The 13712-nt window shown below is 43.5% G+C and overlaps 1 protein-coding gene across 1 annotated transcript in view; it reads right to left on the reverse strand.

The window, feature by feature from the left end:
- LOC106577540 (mitogen-activated protein kinase kinase kinase 11) overlaps nucleotides 1-13712 on the reverse strand; it is a 38077-nt gene that overhangs the window by 21587 nt on the left and 2778 nt on the right. The window lies entirely within an intron of this gene.

The following is a 13712-nucleotide window of genomic DNA, read 5'->3' on the forward strand; positions in this document are numbered from 1 at the left end:
AGACCTTCTGTATCTATACATTAACATCCTCTATAACCTCCAGACTGATAAGACCTTCTGTATCTATACATTAACATCCCCCCTCTATAACCTCCAGACTGATAAGACCTTCTGTATCTATACATTAACATCCCCTCTATAACCTCCAGACTGATAAGACCTTCTGTATCTATACATTAACATCCCCCCTCTATAACCTCCAGACTGATAAGACCTTCTGTATCTATACATTAACATCCCCTCTATAACCTCCAGACTGATAAGACCTTCTGTATCTATACATTAACATCCTCTCTATAACCTCCAGACTGATAAGACCTTCTGTATCTATACATTAACATCCTCTCTATAACCTCCAGATGAGACAAGGGGCACATATCATCATCATTGACATCTAGAATGATACACTCTGGAATAGAACTGAGCTAATGGAATACAGAGGCACATTCATTTTATTTCCTGATATTCATCTTCTCTGCCCGTTGTACCTGCACGTCTTCATGTGATGGTTAGCTATGCTATGCACGGTCAACACATGCTAGGCACAATCAACCTGCATTGGAGAGGCCTTCATTAGCCTATTCCGCCTCAGCATGCAAACCTGAGGTCACGCATCCTCCCTCCTCTCGCGTGTGAGGTGAAAAGAGGCTGACGCTCTGGAAATGCGCCTTAGAATGACACGCATGTGTTAGGATGGGTCTATGCCCTCCCCTTTGGCAGCCCAAATGGGTAACCTCAGGGTGAGAGACGGGCAGCCAACGTCCAGCGAGAAAGACAGAGAGTTGGAATTATGGAATCTTTTTTTTTTTTAAATAGGGAAGTAAGCCTTCTGCTATTTCCAGACACTTTCTGTTTTTTTCAGTGTATAAGTGCATGTTTTCTTTCTGTCTGTCATCTCTTGCCTTCTCCCTCTGTCTCGGGCCTCTCTCTCTCTCACACACACAAACGCACACGCTATAGTCTCTGGCTCCCTCCCTCTGCACACATCCTGTGCTCTGCCTGGCAGGCCAGCCGCTGCGCTGTGTTTGACGTCACAAAGGAATGCATCACAAGAGTGTGGGGTGGGGGGGTATTGTGAAAAGGCTCAGCTCTCACAATGAACCTCTGGCACCATCACTTCACACTGTGCTAGCTCTGCCACACACACGCACAGATTTCGACAACTAGAAAGACAGAGAGAGAACAGTGGACACATGTTCACACATGGGAACACACCCACAGTGTCAATTAAACATACGTACTGTACACACAGAGATACCATAGGAACACACCCACAGTGTCAATTAAACATACGTACTGTACACACAGAGATACCATAGGAACACACCCACAGTGTCAATTAAACATACGTACTGTACACACAGAGATACCATAGGCGTATCTAAAAGCACAGACACAGTTATGGGAGCTGTGTTCAATGTGAACAGATGCGCCACAGATCCATGGCATGAAATTGTGGGATGAGAACCAGACAAATGCCCTCCATCCCTTTGCCTCTCTGTATTGTCTTTCTGAGAATCAACCGTTTTTGTCATTTATGTGCGTCATGGACTTCCTGTTCTTCATAGGATTTCCACTAAACTACTATTCTAAGACAATGGGTTTATCAGGCAACTAAATTAAAAACAACCCAAACTGGATGGATCAACTTTTCATTGGCAAGTCCTCCTTGTAGCAGAAATGTAAACAACAATAAAACAAGTCTCCATTCATTCCATCCTCTTGTTGTTTTCCTTTAGTATACAGCCCCTAGAGGGGATAAATATTTACCACACTAATCTATTGTACTCTCTTCAATGAAACTTAACTAGTTGTCAGTCAACTAGTGTTGAGCACATTTCAAAACAAGCTAGCGTCCCAAACAGCAACCTATTTCTTACATAATGTACTACTTTTGACCAGAGCCCAATGGGCCATGGTCATAGGTATAGGCAATAGGGTGCCATTTGGGACACAGACAAGCTCTGGGAAATAACCTCCATATCCTCTCGGTCTGCTGTCGTGACCTAATCTCCAGGAAGTGAGCGCCAATTGGACCAAAGGGCTCTGGCCCTTCCTCGAAACAGAGGATCCATTTCACCGTCGTGCTTTATGAGGCAGATTAAGCCGAATCCTATTTTTAGAAACAGGGGTTAACAGGGGTCATTTGGCTTCTGGCAACTGATTGAGAAGGCAGGAGAGGAATGTGGGATATATGGGTGAGTGAATCAAAAAATCGGTCGCTCCGATGAGAGCGGGTTGGTTGTTATCGACAATAAACTGACCGAGTCGAGTGTCTGCCAGGGTTGTGACCTGTGGCGGGTTGAATAACTTGCAGTAACTAAAAATAAAAATTGTCGAGACGTACAGACACACACAGCGTTTTAGCAGCATCAGCACGCTCAATATTCTTCCTCCATTTCCTGTGTTGAGGCAGAGTACATCCTCAATTAAGACACCCTTTGGCCCCTTCAAAAGGAATATCACTGGCTGCTGGAACCACAAACAGTGAACTGGTCTAGTATGTAACCATTGTAAAGCTCCGCCTTATCTCAGCTCACTGGTCACGATAACAACACCCACCCATAGCAGGCACTCCAGCAGGTATATCTCACTGGTCATCCCCAAAGCCAACACCTCATTTGGCCGCCTTTCCTTCCAGTTCTCTGCTGCCAGTGACTGGAACTAATTGCAAAAAATATATATATTTTTTTTTTATATATCTCCAGCTTCAGCGATTTTTATTTATGTCTCCCTCACTAACTGTGAACATCAGCTATCTGAGCAGCTAACTGATCGCTGCAGCAATACATATTTACTTTTCTGCTCTTTTGCACAGCAGTATCTCTACTTCCACATCTGCTCATTTATCACTCGTGTTAATCTGCTAAATTGTAATTACTTCACTATTACGGCCTATTTATTGCCTGCCTCCTCACGCCATTTTCACACACTGTATATAGAGTTTCTTTTTTCCCCCAATCGTGTTATTAACGGTACGCTTGTTTATTCCATGTGTAACTCTGTGTTGTTGTTTGTGTCGCACTGCTTTGCTTTATCTTGGCCAGGTCGCAGTTGTAAATGAGAACTTGTTCTCAACTAGCCTACCTGGTTAAATAAAAAAAACTAATAAAAAAATGGACATCCACGGCAACACACATCTCAGGTTTCACTAAACCGATGTACCAGACGAGAAGTCTATAACGCCTTGCACACACCTGCGCTCATAACTAACGTTACCATAACCGTTATGTAGAAGATCGGCCTACTAGGCCTATGTAAGGTTATAGTAACAGTTAACTGGTCACTCATTTTGAATAAGGTGAACAAGGGCATATGGCACTAGACCCAGAGTTGGTCCCTGTCAGCCTGCCCAGCCCCAGACAACCTCCTGACACAGACAGTGCAACCAAACAAAGACGCCTGCGACACCGCAGCTACATCCCCATGGCAACGGGACTCTGTTTGGTATTGTTTGTTGTTCAGAGAGAGAGAGAGAGAGAGAGAGAACGCGAGTAGGTAGTCACTGAAATGACCCCTAGATATGTATACCAGCCAAGCTTATCTACAACAGTATATCTATACGGAAAGGAAGCTCAACTGCTCTATTGCATATTTGTATGTGGGAAGAAAAATATTTGTATTCTCTTATTTAGGGGCACTCGAGCTATTTACGTCTCACGAGTGTGGATGAGTTCGCACTGACATGCACTTCACGCACCACCAAGGAAGGGCTGTGGGCCTATTTCATTTCCACAGCAGCGTATGAGAGAACACACGTTTGCATTCTTCAGGAGGCAAGTCGTTCCAAGAAGTGTAGCTAGTTGCACACAGATATTGGTTGTTCAGCGGGCATTTCTCGAAAGGAAAAAAGTGGTAACGGAATAAGGGCCGGGGGTATCATGAAATCCTAAATCCCTGTTGGTAGGACGCACACATAAGAAGCTCGGCTGCGTTGCCAGCTTGACTAAATTCATTAGTAACGTGACATTGACCTGTAATTCATAAAAGTGGCCAGCTGCACCAAACTACTGTTCATCTCTCTCTCTCTCTTCTTACCCCATCACTTCTCTTTTTCACTACACTCTCTCCTTCCATATCTCCCTCGCTCTCAAAACTGAATGCGCACTGCATTTAAGCACGGCAAGGTAAGCGGGGACATGGATGTGTACAAACAGACCAGATATTCCCTCTGTAAAGTAATTAGAGAGGCAAAACGACAGTACAAGGACAAAGTGGAGTCGCAATTCAACGGCTCAGACACGAGATGTGCGTGGCAGGGACTCCAGACAATTACGGATTATAAAGGGAACGACGGCCACATCACGGACACCGTCGCCTCGCTCCGGGAAAAGTTAACACCTCTTGGTCTTTGACGCTGATGTAAGATATTTAAACATGTTAAACCTCGTGAGGCTGCCGGCCCAGACGGCATCCCAAGCCACGTCCTCTGAGCATGTGCAGATCAGCTGGCTGGAGTGTTTACGGACATATTCTACCTCTCCCTATAGCAGTCTGTTGTCCCTGTACCCAAGAAAGCAAGAGTAACTGAACTAAATGACTACCGCCCCCTTAGCCCTCACTTCTGTCATCATGAAGTGCTTTGAAAGACTAGTCAAGGATCATCTCACCTTCACCTCACCTGACACCCTAGACCAGCCTCAATTTGGTTACCGCCCCAACAGATCCACGGATGCCGCAACCGCACTGCACACTGGCCTATCCAGACAAGAGGAATACCCATGTAAGAATGGTGTTCATCGACTACAGCTCAGCTTTCGTCGCTAAGCTCGGGAACCTGGGTCTGAACCCCACCCTGTGCAACTGGGTCTTGAACTTCCTGACGGGCCGACCCCAGGTGGTAAAGGCCGGCAACAAAACCTCAACACAAGGGTGCGTGCTCAGCCCTCTCCTGCGTGGCCACGCTCACCCATGACTGCATGGCCACGCAAGTCTCCAACTCAATCATCAAGTTTCCTGGACGACATAACAATGGTCGGCCTGATTACCAACAACGGGAGGTGAGGGCCCAAGCGGAGTGGTGCCAGGAAAATAACCTCATCCTCAACAAACAAAGGAGCTGATCGTGGACTTCAGGAGACAACAGAGGGAGCACACCCCCATCGACGGAGAGGGTGAGAACCTTAGTTACTGTTACTAGCCGGCTATCACCCGGTACTCTAGCCCAGGGGTTCCGAAACTTTGTCACCCTGGTCCCCCCCTTCCAGCATTGGGAAACATCTCGTGCCCCTCCCCTGCGTGCGCACACCAAATCTATTTCTATGGGCACAATTATTCTTCATGACAAACTGTTCACACTTCTCTTCTTGGTAGAGAGAATTTTGCAGGTTTTAAAGCTTATTTCCTGCTATTCTACACATTCGGTTAAGGGGTGCAAAGATAATGTTGCAGTTTTAAAGTACATTTTCGAGCAATTCTATACACGTTGCCGTGTCTAATGTGTATTGATGTGATATTCGAGTGACAAAAAAATTACAACAATATCTATGGGCTAAAATCCCCCGAAATAAATCAAAAAACATTAGCCGACATGGGCTAGTTGATCTGGACATTTCTGGCAAGTTATAAAATGCTCTCTATACAAAGGGCAGCAACGACTGACATGACAAGAGGACAACTGATGATGCACTACCCAATTTAATATTGCAACTTTTAAGAGTAAGTCGAAAGCTGCACCGAGTTCCCTATATGACCATGGCTGTTGGCTGATGTTATGGTCGGTGTGTGTGCGTGTGCGTGTGCGTGTGTGTGTGTGCTGCTGCCCTGTGTACATAGTCAGTAAACACTGGTCACTTTAATAATGTTTACATACTGTTTTACCCACTTCATTTGTATATAATGTATTCTAGTCTAGGCTCATCCTATATAACTACTGCTGTACACATCTTTTCTATTCATATACTGTCTATTCAAACCATTATATACATATATTTATATTCCGGACTCTGACATTGCTCATTCTGATACGTCTTAATGTTTTGGGGATGTGTGTGTATTGTTAGGTATTACTGCACTGTTAGGAACTAGAAACTGCATTTGGAATAACAACAAAATATGTGTACAGAACCAATAGAATTGTATTTGATTTCATCTCTCTCTGCCCTCCCCTTCTGTGTGTTTGGGCCGGCTCTGCTCTCTGCCCGTAGGCGAGGGAGAATTCCGACAGGGGAGGGGGCTTTCCCCACGAAGAACGGGAGCTTTGTCCCCTGAGGGACAGAGCCATAGGCTGACAGACAGTCTGGCAACCTCTAACACTGACATAGCGATAGAGGGAGATGGAGAGAGAGAGAGAGAGAAACCGAAAGAGAGAGAGAGAGAGAGGGAGATGCAGAGTGATATTGAAGAATAGCAGCAAAGCTGCAACTTGCAAGAGAACACAACTCATGACGAACCTGAAACATATTAGAGTTGATGTGGCATTAACAGGGCATTTAGTTACTTGGCATTATAAAGACACGTTCTCCTCAGACCCTAGGCCTCCTCTTAAGAAGGGCGCATTAAGGGATTACTCTGTCAATGGGTTCTTCATAACATACACCAAGTCTAGTCATTGAGTATTTTTCTCTTGGCAGCTAAAGTGCGTAAAAGTTAAATGCACCTATACAAAACAACAAATGGTACAACATAGCTACCAGTCTCTCTCTCTCTCTCTCTACAAGAAGCAGTGAAGCTGACGTCAACACTAACATCAGTCGTTGAAGTTTAACCTCCGTTAGCTCAGTATCCTCAAAGATGATCTAGATTTTGGACTGTCTGCTCTAACAATGGGAATACATGTCAGCAAAGGTGGAAGGCAGGCAGGAGGCAGAACATTCTAGTTAATGAGAGGGCATGTGAACAACAGGTACAACTCCCATATATATTTTTTTTTTTACTCGAAATTGCCAGGATGCCACGTACGTCCACTTATGTCAGTATATTTGGAACAACCTAAATATGACGAAACCTCTATTCGATCAAATAAGCCTCACTTAGCAAATTAGCAATCCAATGTTTATGTTGACTTATTTTGACACTCTCTCGTTGACCGCCATACAAAAAAAAAAGACTAACTTGGACTGCTTCGTGCTTTATTCTCGCGCTGACAGATTTTAGGGCGGAGTCAGCCCTTTCCGCTCTGGTATCCTAGGAAACTCAGACCCTGGGGCTCAATCAGCAGTCTACCTCACAGGGTGTAGAGGTCAGGAGGTCGGGTCAGAGGTGGCTGGTGTATAAGTGGGCGGTTACTTCCTACTTTTTGAAAGACTGTCCCCTTTATACAACATGGTCCGATGTCGTGCATTGATCTAGCTAGTTATCAAGGTTTGATTGACAAGAAATCTTCGCTAATGTTTGCACAATCGTGTAGAACGGCACTGGAACAGATAAATCAGTTTCAACTTACTGAGAAAGACAACAAAAATGTAGCAGTATGATAAACATACCTCGACGCCACCGTTTGGTGCCACCTTAATTGGGGAGGACAGGCTCGTGGTAATGGCTGGATTGGAATAAGTGGAATAGTATCAAATATGTTTTCAATGCGTTTGATGCCATTCCAGACATTTTTATGAGCCGTCCTCCCCTCAGCAGCCTCCCCTGCTCGACTCTAGTACAACAGCTGCATACACACATGCAAATGCTCAGGTACAAAGAAGCATAATACAGGACAATTAGTCAAATCATTCTAGCCAAATATCAACCAATGGTAAGAATTCTCCATCGGCTCACTATAGAAAAAAAGATGCCAAACCAAGCTAGTGAGAGAGAACTAGCTGTAAGCCTGGAAAAGATCACTCCCTGATTCCCTGGGGTTTGGAACCCTCTCCACATCTCTGTGATGTGAACTTACAGTGTCTCGTTTGGTCCCTCACTCCTCTCATTCCCTGGAATTGTGTTGTCCAGGCCCTCATCCTCCTGCTCGCTGTTCCACACAGCATATTATTCTGGAACTATTAGTTGAGTGTGTGTACACATACTGTCCGTGCATGTGTGTGTATCCATGCATGTGTGTATCCAAGCCAACAGTGTGTGTATGGGAAATCCCGTGCCAGCTCCTACCTGCCCCCCTGCCTCCCTATGCCAATCAGACCCTGGGATCTCAGGATGCAGCCTGCCCGGCATTTCCAAAATAAAGAGAAGGGAACACAGAGCTAGAGGGAGAGGCCAGCTACCCTCACCCCTCCTGGGTCTACTGCACTCTTATCGCAGTCAGCCAGACACTGTTCCAATGGGAACACAGCGGAGCCTTGCCCTGGCCTCCTCTACAGAACCTGGCACTGCCACCCAATCACAGGTGATTCCTGTTAGGCAGCAACACACTGGTATTGAAGATGTCAGTGAAAAAGATAAGGACATGTTTGTTCCTATTGAGGCCGAGGGAGTATTTCCTTGCCGCTGTCTGTCGGCTGCGTTTGCTACTGTAGATTGGGGTTGGCACGTTGTCGTTCCAGCGACAAACAAGGAAGGCTATCAACTTTGTTCTACTTTTCTTTTCTTTTTTTTTACTGATTGATTAAAGATAGAAGACAGGAATTGACCTACAGCAAGGTCATTTATTCAATCGATTTGTGGCTACATTTAGCCTCTAACCTGTTTCTCTCTCCAAGAGCAGGATCTCATTCCAGTTGGAGGCCATTTCCTCCACAAAACAGAATACGGTTTCCTTTCGGTTTGAATACACAGATGAGTTATTGATTTGAATTTACGAGTACTGTCTCCTCCTACTCATCCCATGACCCATTTACCCAGTTAACTACAAAGTACAGCTCCCACTTAACAAGCCACAGGTACATTGTTTTATTTAAAATGACTAACTGGCCATAACAGTCAAGCCCCATTTTTGGTATCTCTAACCATTTCATTTACATACAATACCCCTTGGATTTACTTTCAAAATGTCCATATCAGGGCCTGTATTCATACAACGTCTCAGAGTAGGAGTACTGATCTAGAATCAGTTTTGCCTTCTTAGATCATAATGAAAAAGATGACAAGGACAGGGGGACCTGATCCTAGATCAGCACTCTTTAGCCTAGTATTGTTTGTCTCCGACAATAGACTTGACTGGCAAAGCTACTCTATTGCCTCAGCAGCCCCTGCTACAGACGATAAAAGTCTACATGCCAGACCTATAGACATACGGGTTGCATTTCAGGAGTTTATCAAGTTCAAAATGTCTACTTCCTGGCCTGAATACCTCACACGCCGCCACTACGGGCTAAATGTCCAAATTGCCCTCGTAATTCTCCTCAGTGAATTTGGGAATGTCGCTGTGTGTGAGAACGAGTGTGAGTAGCGAGAGGCTGCCAGTGTGTGTCTGTGAGTGCAGAGCAACACAGGGGATGTTTTCAGTGTGCTGCGTTGCAGTGCTAAGGACCCTGAACGACATCATGCTGGTGGTATACGTATGTATCAGATACTTGTCCACTCTGGGAGGGAAAAAAACGTGTTGTTCCAAGATCTACTTAAACTGTGGTTCTTCTTCTTTTTTTCTTTTTTAAGGGCCATTAAGTTTAGTTTGACTCCACCAATGCTCAGTGCAGCATTTTCCACCTGATTTCAAACTATAGTGTATATTTAAAGTGGGTGTAAATATAATGTATGTGAGCCAATGTGTTTATGACTGACTGTGTGTATCTGAGGGCCGATGTGTCAATGACTGACTGATAAGGGGGCCCAAGGTATATATATATATATATATATATATATATATATATGTGTGTGTGTGTGTGTGTGTGTGTGTGTGTGTGTGTGTGTGTGTACACACACACACACAAACTCACTCGTGTGTGTATGTACACACAGTCGCTTGCGTATGTGTGCAGGTACTGGGAATGCGAGAGGAAGAGGCTCCTCTCTGCTGTACCTTAATCTGTATTTACTTTCAACAGAATTCCAGTTCTGACCTCTGGCCTCCATCTAAGGCCTTCCTCTGTGTGCACTTCCTTCAATGATCCTGTTTAATCAGCATCTTCCATTCACGCAGTAAGTACAATCAGCTTCACTGATTTGTAACACAAAGCAAAACAATCTTTTAAAATCTCTACACCTATAGAAAGTGTCTTTCACCCTTAAAAAAAGGAGACATTTACATTTTTACAACCAAATATCTATTTTTGATGTAAATGGCATGTTATAGCATCCAGACAGAACGCTACCTGCCCCAATGCATAGTGCCAACTGTAAAGTTTGGTGGAGGAGGAATAATGGTCTTTGGCTGTTTTTCATGGTTCGGGCTAGGCCCTTTAGTTCCAGTGAAGGGAAACCTTAATGCTACAGCATACTATGACATTCTAAACGATTCCAACTTTATGGATACAGTTTGGGGAAGGCCCTTTCCTGTTTCAGCATGACAATGCCCCGTGCACAAAATGAGGTCCATACAGAAATGGTTTGTTGAGATCGGTGTGGAAGAACTTGACTTGCCTACACAGAGCCCTGACCTCAACCCCATCGAACACCTTTGGGATGAATTGGAACGCCAACTGCGAGCCAGGCCTAATCGCCCAACATCAGTGCCAAATCTCACTAATGCTTGTGGCTGAATGGAGCAAGTCCCCGCAGCAATGTTCCAGCATCTAGTGGAAAGCCTTCCCAGAAGAGTGGAGGCTTTTATAGCAACAAAGGGGAGGGACCAACTCCATATTAATGCCCATGATTTTGGAATGAGATGTTCGAAGAGCAGTTGTCCACATACACTACATGACCAAAAGTATCTGTTTGGATGCATGATTTGCTTTGTGGACTTCACCGGACAGATGTTGCTCTCCGGTTTTGTGATGAAACAAACATATGTGTAGTTGAATTTATTTCGCCGCTGTGTGACTGATGTCTTCTGTTGTCACGGCCTTATTGTACATCGCGGTTGTTATATAGCAAACAATGCAATTATCACAACATAGGTTGTAATATGGCTTTTTTACTGGCTTGGCTTCCTCCGTGCTTTTACTCATGCACCACTACTGGTCTGGACCCTTCTATAACATGTCATCTACATGAAATAGAGGTTTGGCTGTAAAAAATTTTTAAATAAAAAGAACTTCTGCTTTAACACAGCTCTGTCATTGCAACAGTCCACTAAACAATGCCTTGAAATCACTTTAAAATCATTGTTATCGTGTAGTGAACGTCTTTTTCTCTGAACTTGACAACCTTCTCCTTTCACTTACCGTCTTATTTGAATCTAAGGCGTCGCTGTGCGTCAGTGGTTTGTGTCCAATTTTTAGAAGCTCCAACCTCATTGTATTTTCAATGGCGCCAACTTGAATAGTGTGTACCTTTCCTTGATACCTTCCTTGGTTCACCCGTACACTTTAAAGTGACTGGTGAAACACCTCTCTCTCTCTCTCTCTCTCTCTCTCTCTCTCGCCTCTCTAAAATACAGACGTCTCCTTCCCCAAAACAGCAGGATCGAGACAAGTAAAGGCAGGCCTGGGACAAAGCTTCAGAGAATAATAAAACAAACATAAGGTAGGAGGTAGAGAGGATGTGTTTGGATGTGTCGCTCCATATAGCCTATAAACCCTGCATTTAAAAAGCTTTTCTTTACACAACATGGGTTGTTCTCCAGTCCAGTGGGTTTCGTTGATGTCTGCTCAGTCTGAACAGTGGGGGGGCATTTACATCTAAAAAGGACACATGAGCACCAAGTTCATAGGAGCATATCAAATATGGTGTCAAATGAAAGCTAAGAGAGTCTATATTTTGGGAAGTTGAGGCAGAGATACATTTTCCATCTTAAAAATTTGCTATAAGTAAAGGCTGATTTCTGGATAAACAGATGGAAAATGGGTCGTACAAAACATCTACCAGAAATGGTCTTAAAAAGGTATCAGAAATACATCAAAACATAATTTTGACGTAAAGACCCCTGAAAACTAATATCAACATGTATATTTAGTTTGAAAAATTGTTTACCTGTAGTAAGTTTAAGAAATATTGCCTTGTAATTCCCTTCCCAAAAACCTACATATCCTTAAGATATTTTCAAATTTCTCTCCTTCATGGAGGATAATGAAAGTTTAAATAAGTAACAAGTAATGGTAGACCTACCAATAAGTTAGTGATTTTACTGATATCAAATTTGTATATGAATCGAGTGATTTAAAAACTCCAAATTAATTGGTAACAATGGGAAATGATAATAGTCACAAACTACAGTTGGGTCACCTGCTACTCTTCTCCCTTCCACTGGTATACTGTTATGTTCAGCTCATAACTGTTTTCTTTCTCTTTCTGTTGTCTGGTGGTCAAACAAAGAGTATTAAAAACTCCTCTCTCTCTCTCCAGTTTAATGTCACCTCTCCCAGCTTTTACTGACACCTACCCATGAGCCCCCTCTCTTTCCATTTACCGTAACCAGCATCCTCAACCACTGAGCACGGACCGACACCGGAAGTCCATGGATGTTGAAAAGTAGATGAAATTTGGTCAGTCCACCCTGGCCTTGATGTTAACGTCCACAGACGGACCGGACCAAATCTGGACCCCATCATAGATACTTCACAAGTATATTTAACAGGTTTGGATAGCAAAGCACAGTACAGTGAGTAGAGCACAGTAGGGTACAGTACAATAAAGTACTCTACAATACAGTAGTACAGAAAAGTAGAGTATAGTACATTGTACTGTACTTTACTCTGATGTGCTGCATTGTACTCTACTGTTCTGCGCTGTGATGTCAAAACTTGTGAAACATGAGGAGAATGACATTTTTATCCATTTCTGTTTAGTACAGGTCAGAGACCCATGATGAAATTCTGTTACTGGGTGTGAATCCACTTCACTTACTGTAGTTCAATAATAACCGATTTTTTCAAACTCAAGGTGCCGTGTCAATCTCCATTATTTCTGCAGACATCTTTCAATCTTAACTCGGAGTGGATATTTAAAAGTTTTTGGGAAATGTGGTCGCATAAAAAAACCTGAGAGATAGTTAATCGAAATTCCGTTACCAAAGTTTAATCTGCACCGTTCTTCCACTAAATGTGTTTTTTGGAAATGTTTCAGTGGAAATGTTTCAAAGTAGTCCTTGTGCATAGAGTTGTATGGTTTGTTAAACTTTGAAATCAATGGTCTTTGTTTGGCAGACACATTAATGTGAAAGGGTAATTGTCCTGGGCCATGAAGCAAGTAGAGGGTTGAGAGAGGAAAGGTGCAGTGGAACAAGTGAAAGAGGATTGTGCATTGTGAAAATCAAATGAAAATGTACTGAAACAGTGATACTTTGGCCTAACTAGGGTTAGGTGTGACCAAAAACCTTGAAACTGGGTATAAAACTCCTAACACCAACCTACCAAGGCCCATATTCTAAGAAGCGGTGCCGGTCTCGTCAAACTAAAAAAGAACCTTGATATTTTGCGTAAGGTAACATGGCTGTTCAGAGGGATTATTTGAACAAACGATAAAAGAAGGGATGCTGAACAATTACAAACCCTGAACATTGCCGAGCCTCTGAAATGGATTATTGAACTTGTCAAAGGTATAATATTGGTTTTGCCTCCGTGTGTGAATTCAGGTGGCCTTGTGTTTTTGACTATCAATGTTACTTAGACACACTCAGCCGGACAGTTCCAACAACCGTTTGTTATGGATTGAGAGAGTTGAATTCTATCTTTATCACCTTCACGACATCTATTTGATGCAGTTTAAGGTCCACGGTATAAGGTCCAAGGTCCATGGTATAGGTCTACGTGGCCAGAGCCCAAAACACCTACATCACTGTTATTCCC

Source organism: Salmo salar, chromosome 18 (assembly GCF_965601325.2).
Source record: "Salmo salar chromosome 18, fSalSal1, whole genome shotgun sequence".
In the NCBI taxonomy this organism is placed as follows: Eukaryota; Metazoa; Chordata; class Actinopteri; order Salmoniformes; family Salmonidae; genus Salmo; species Salmo salar.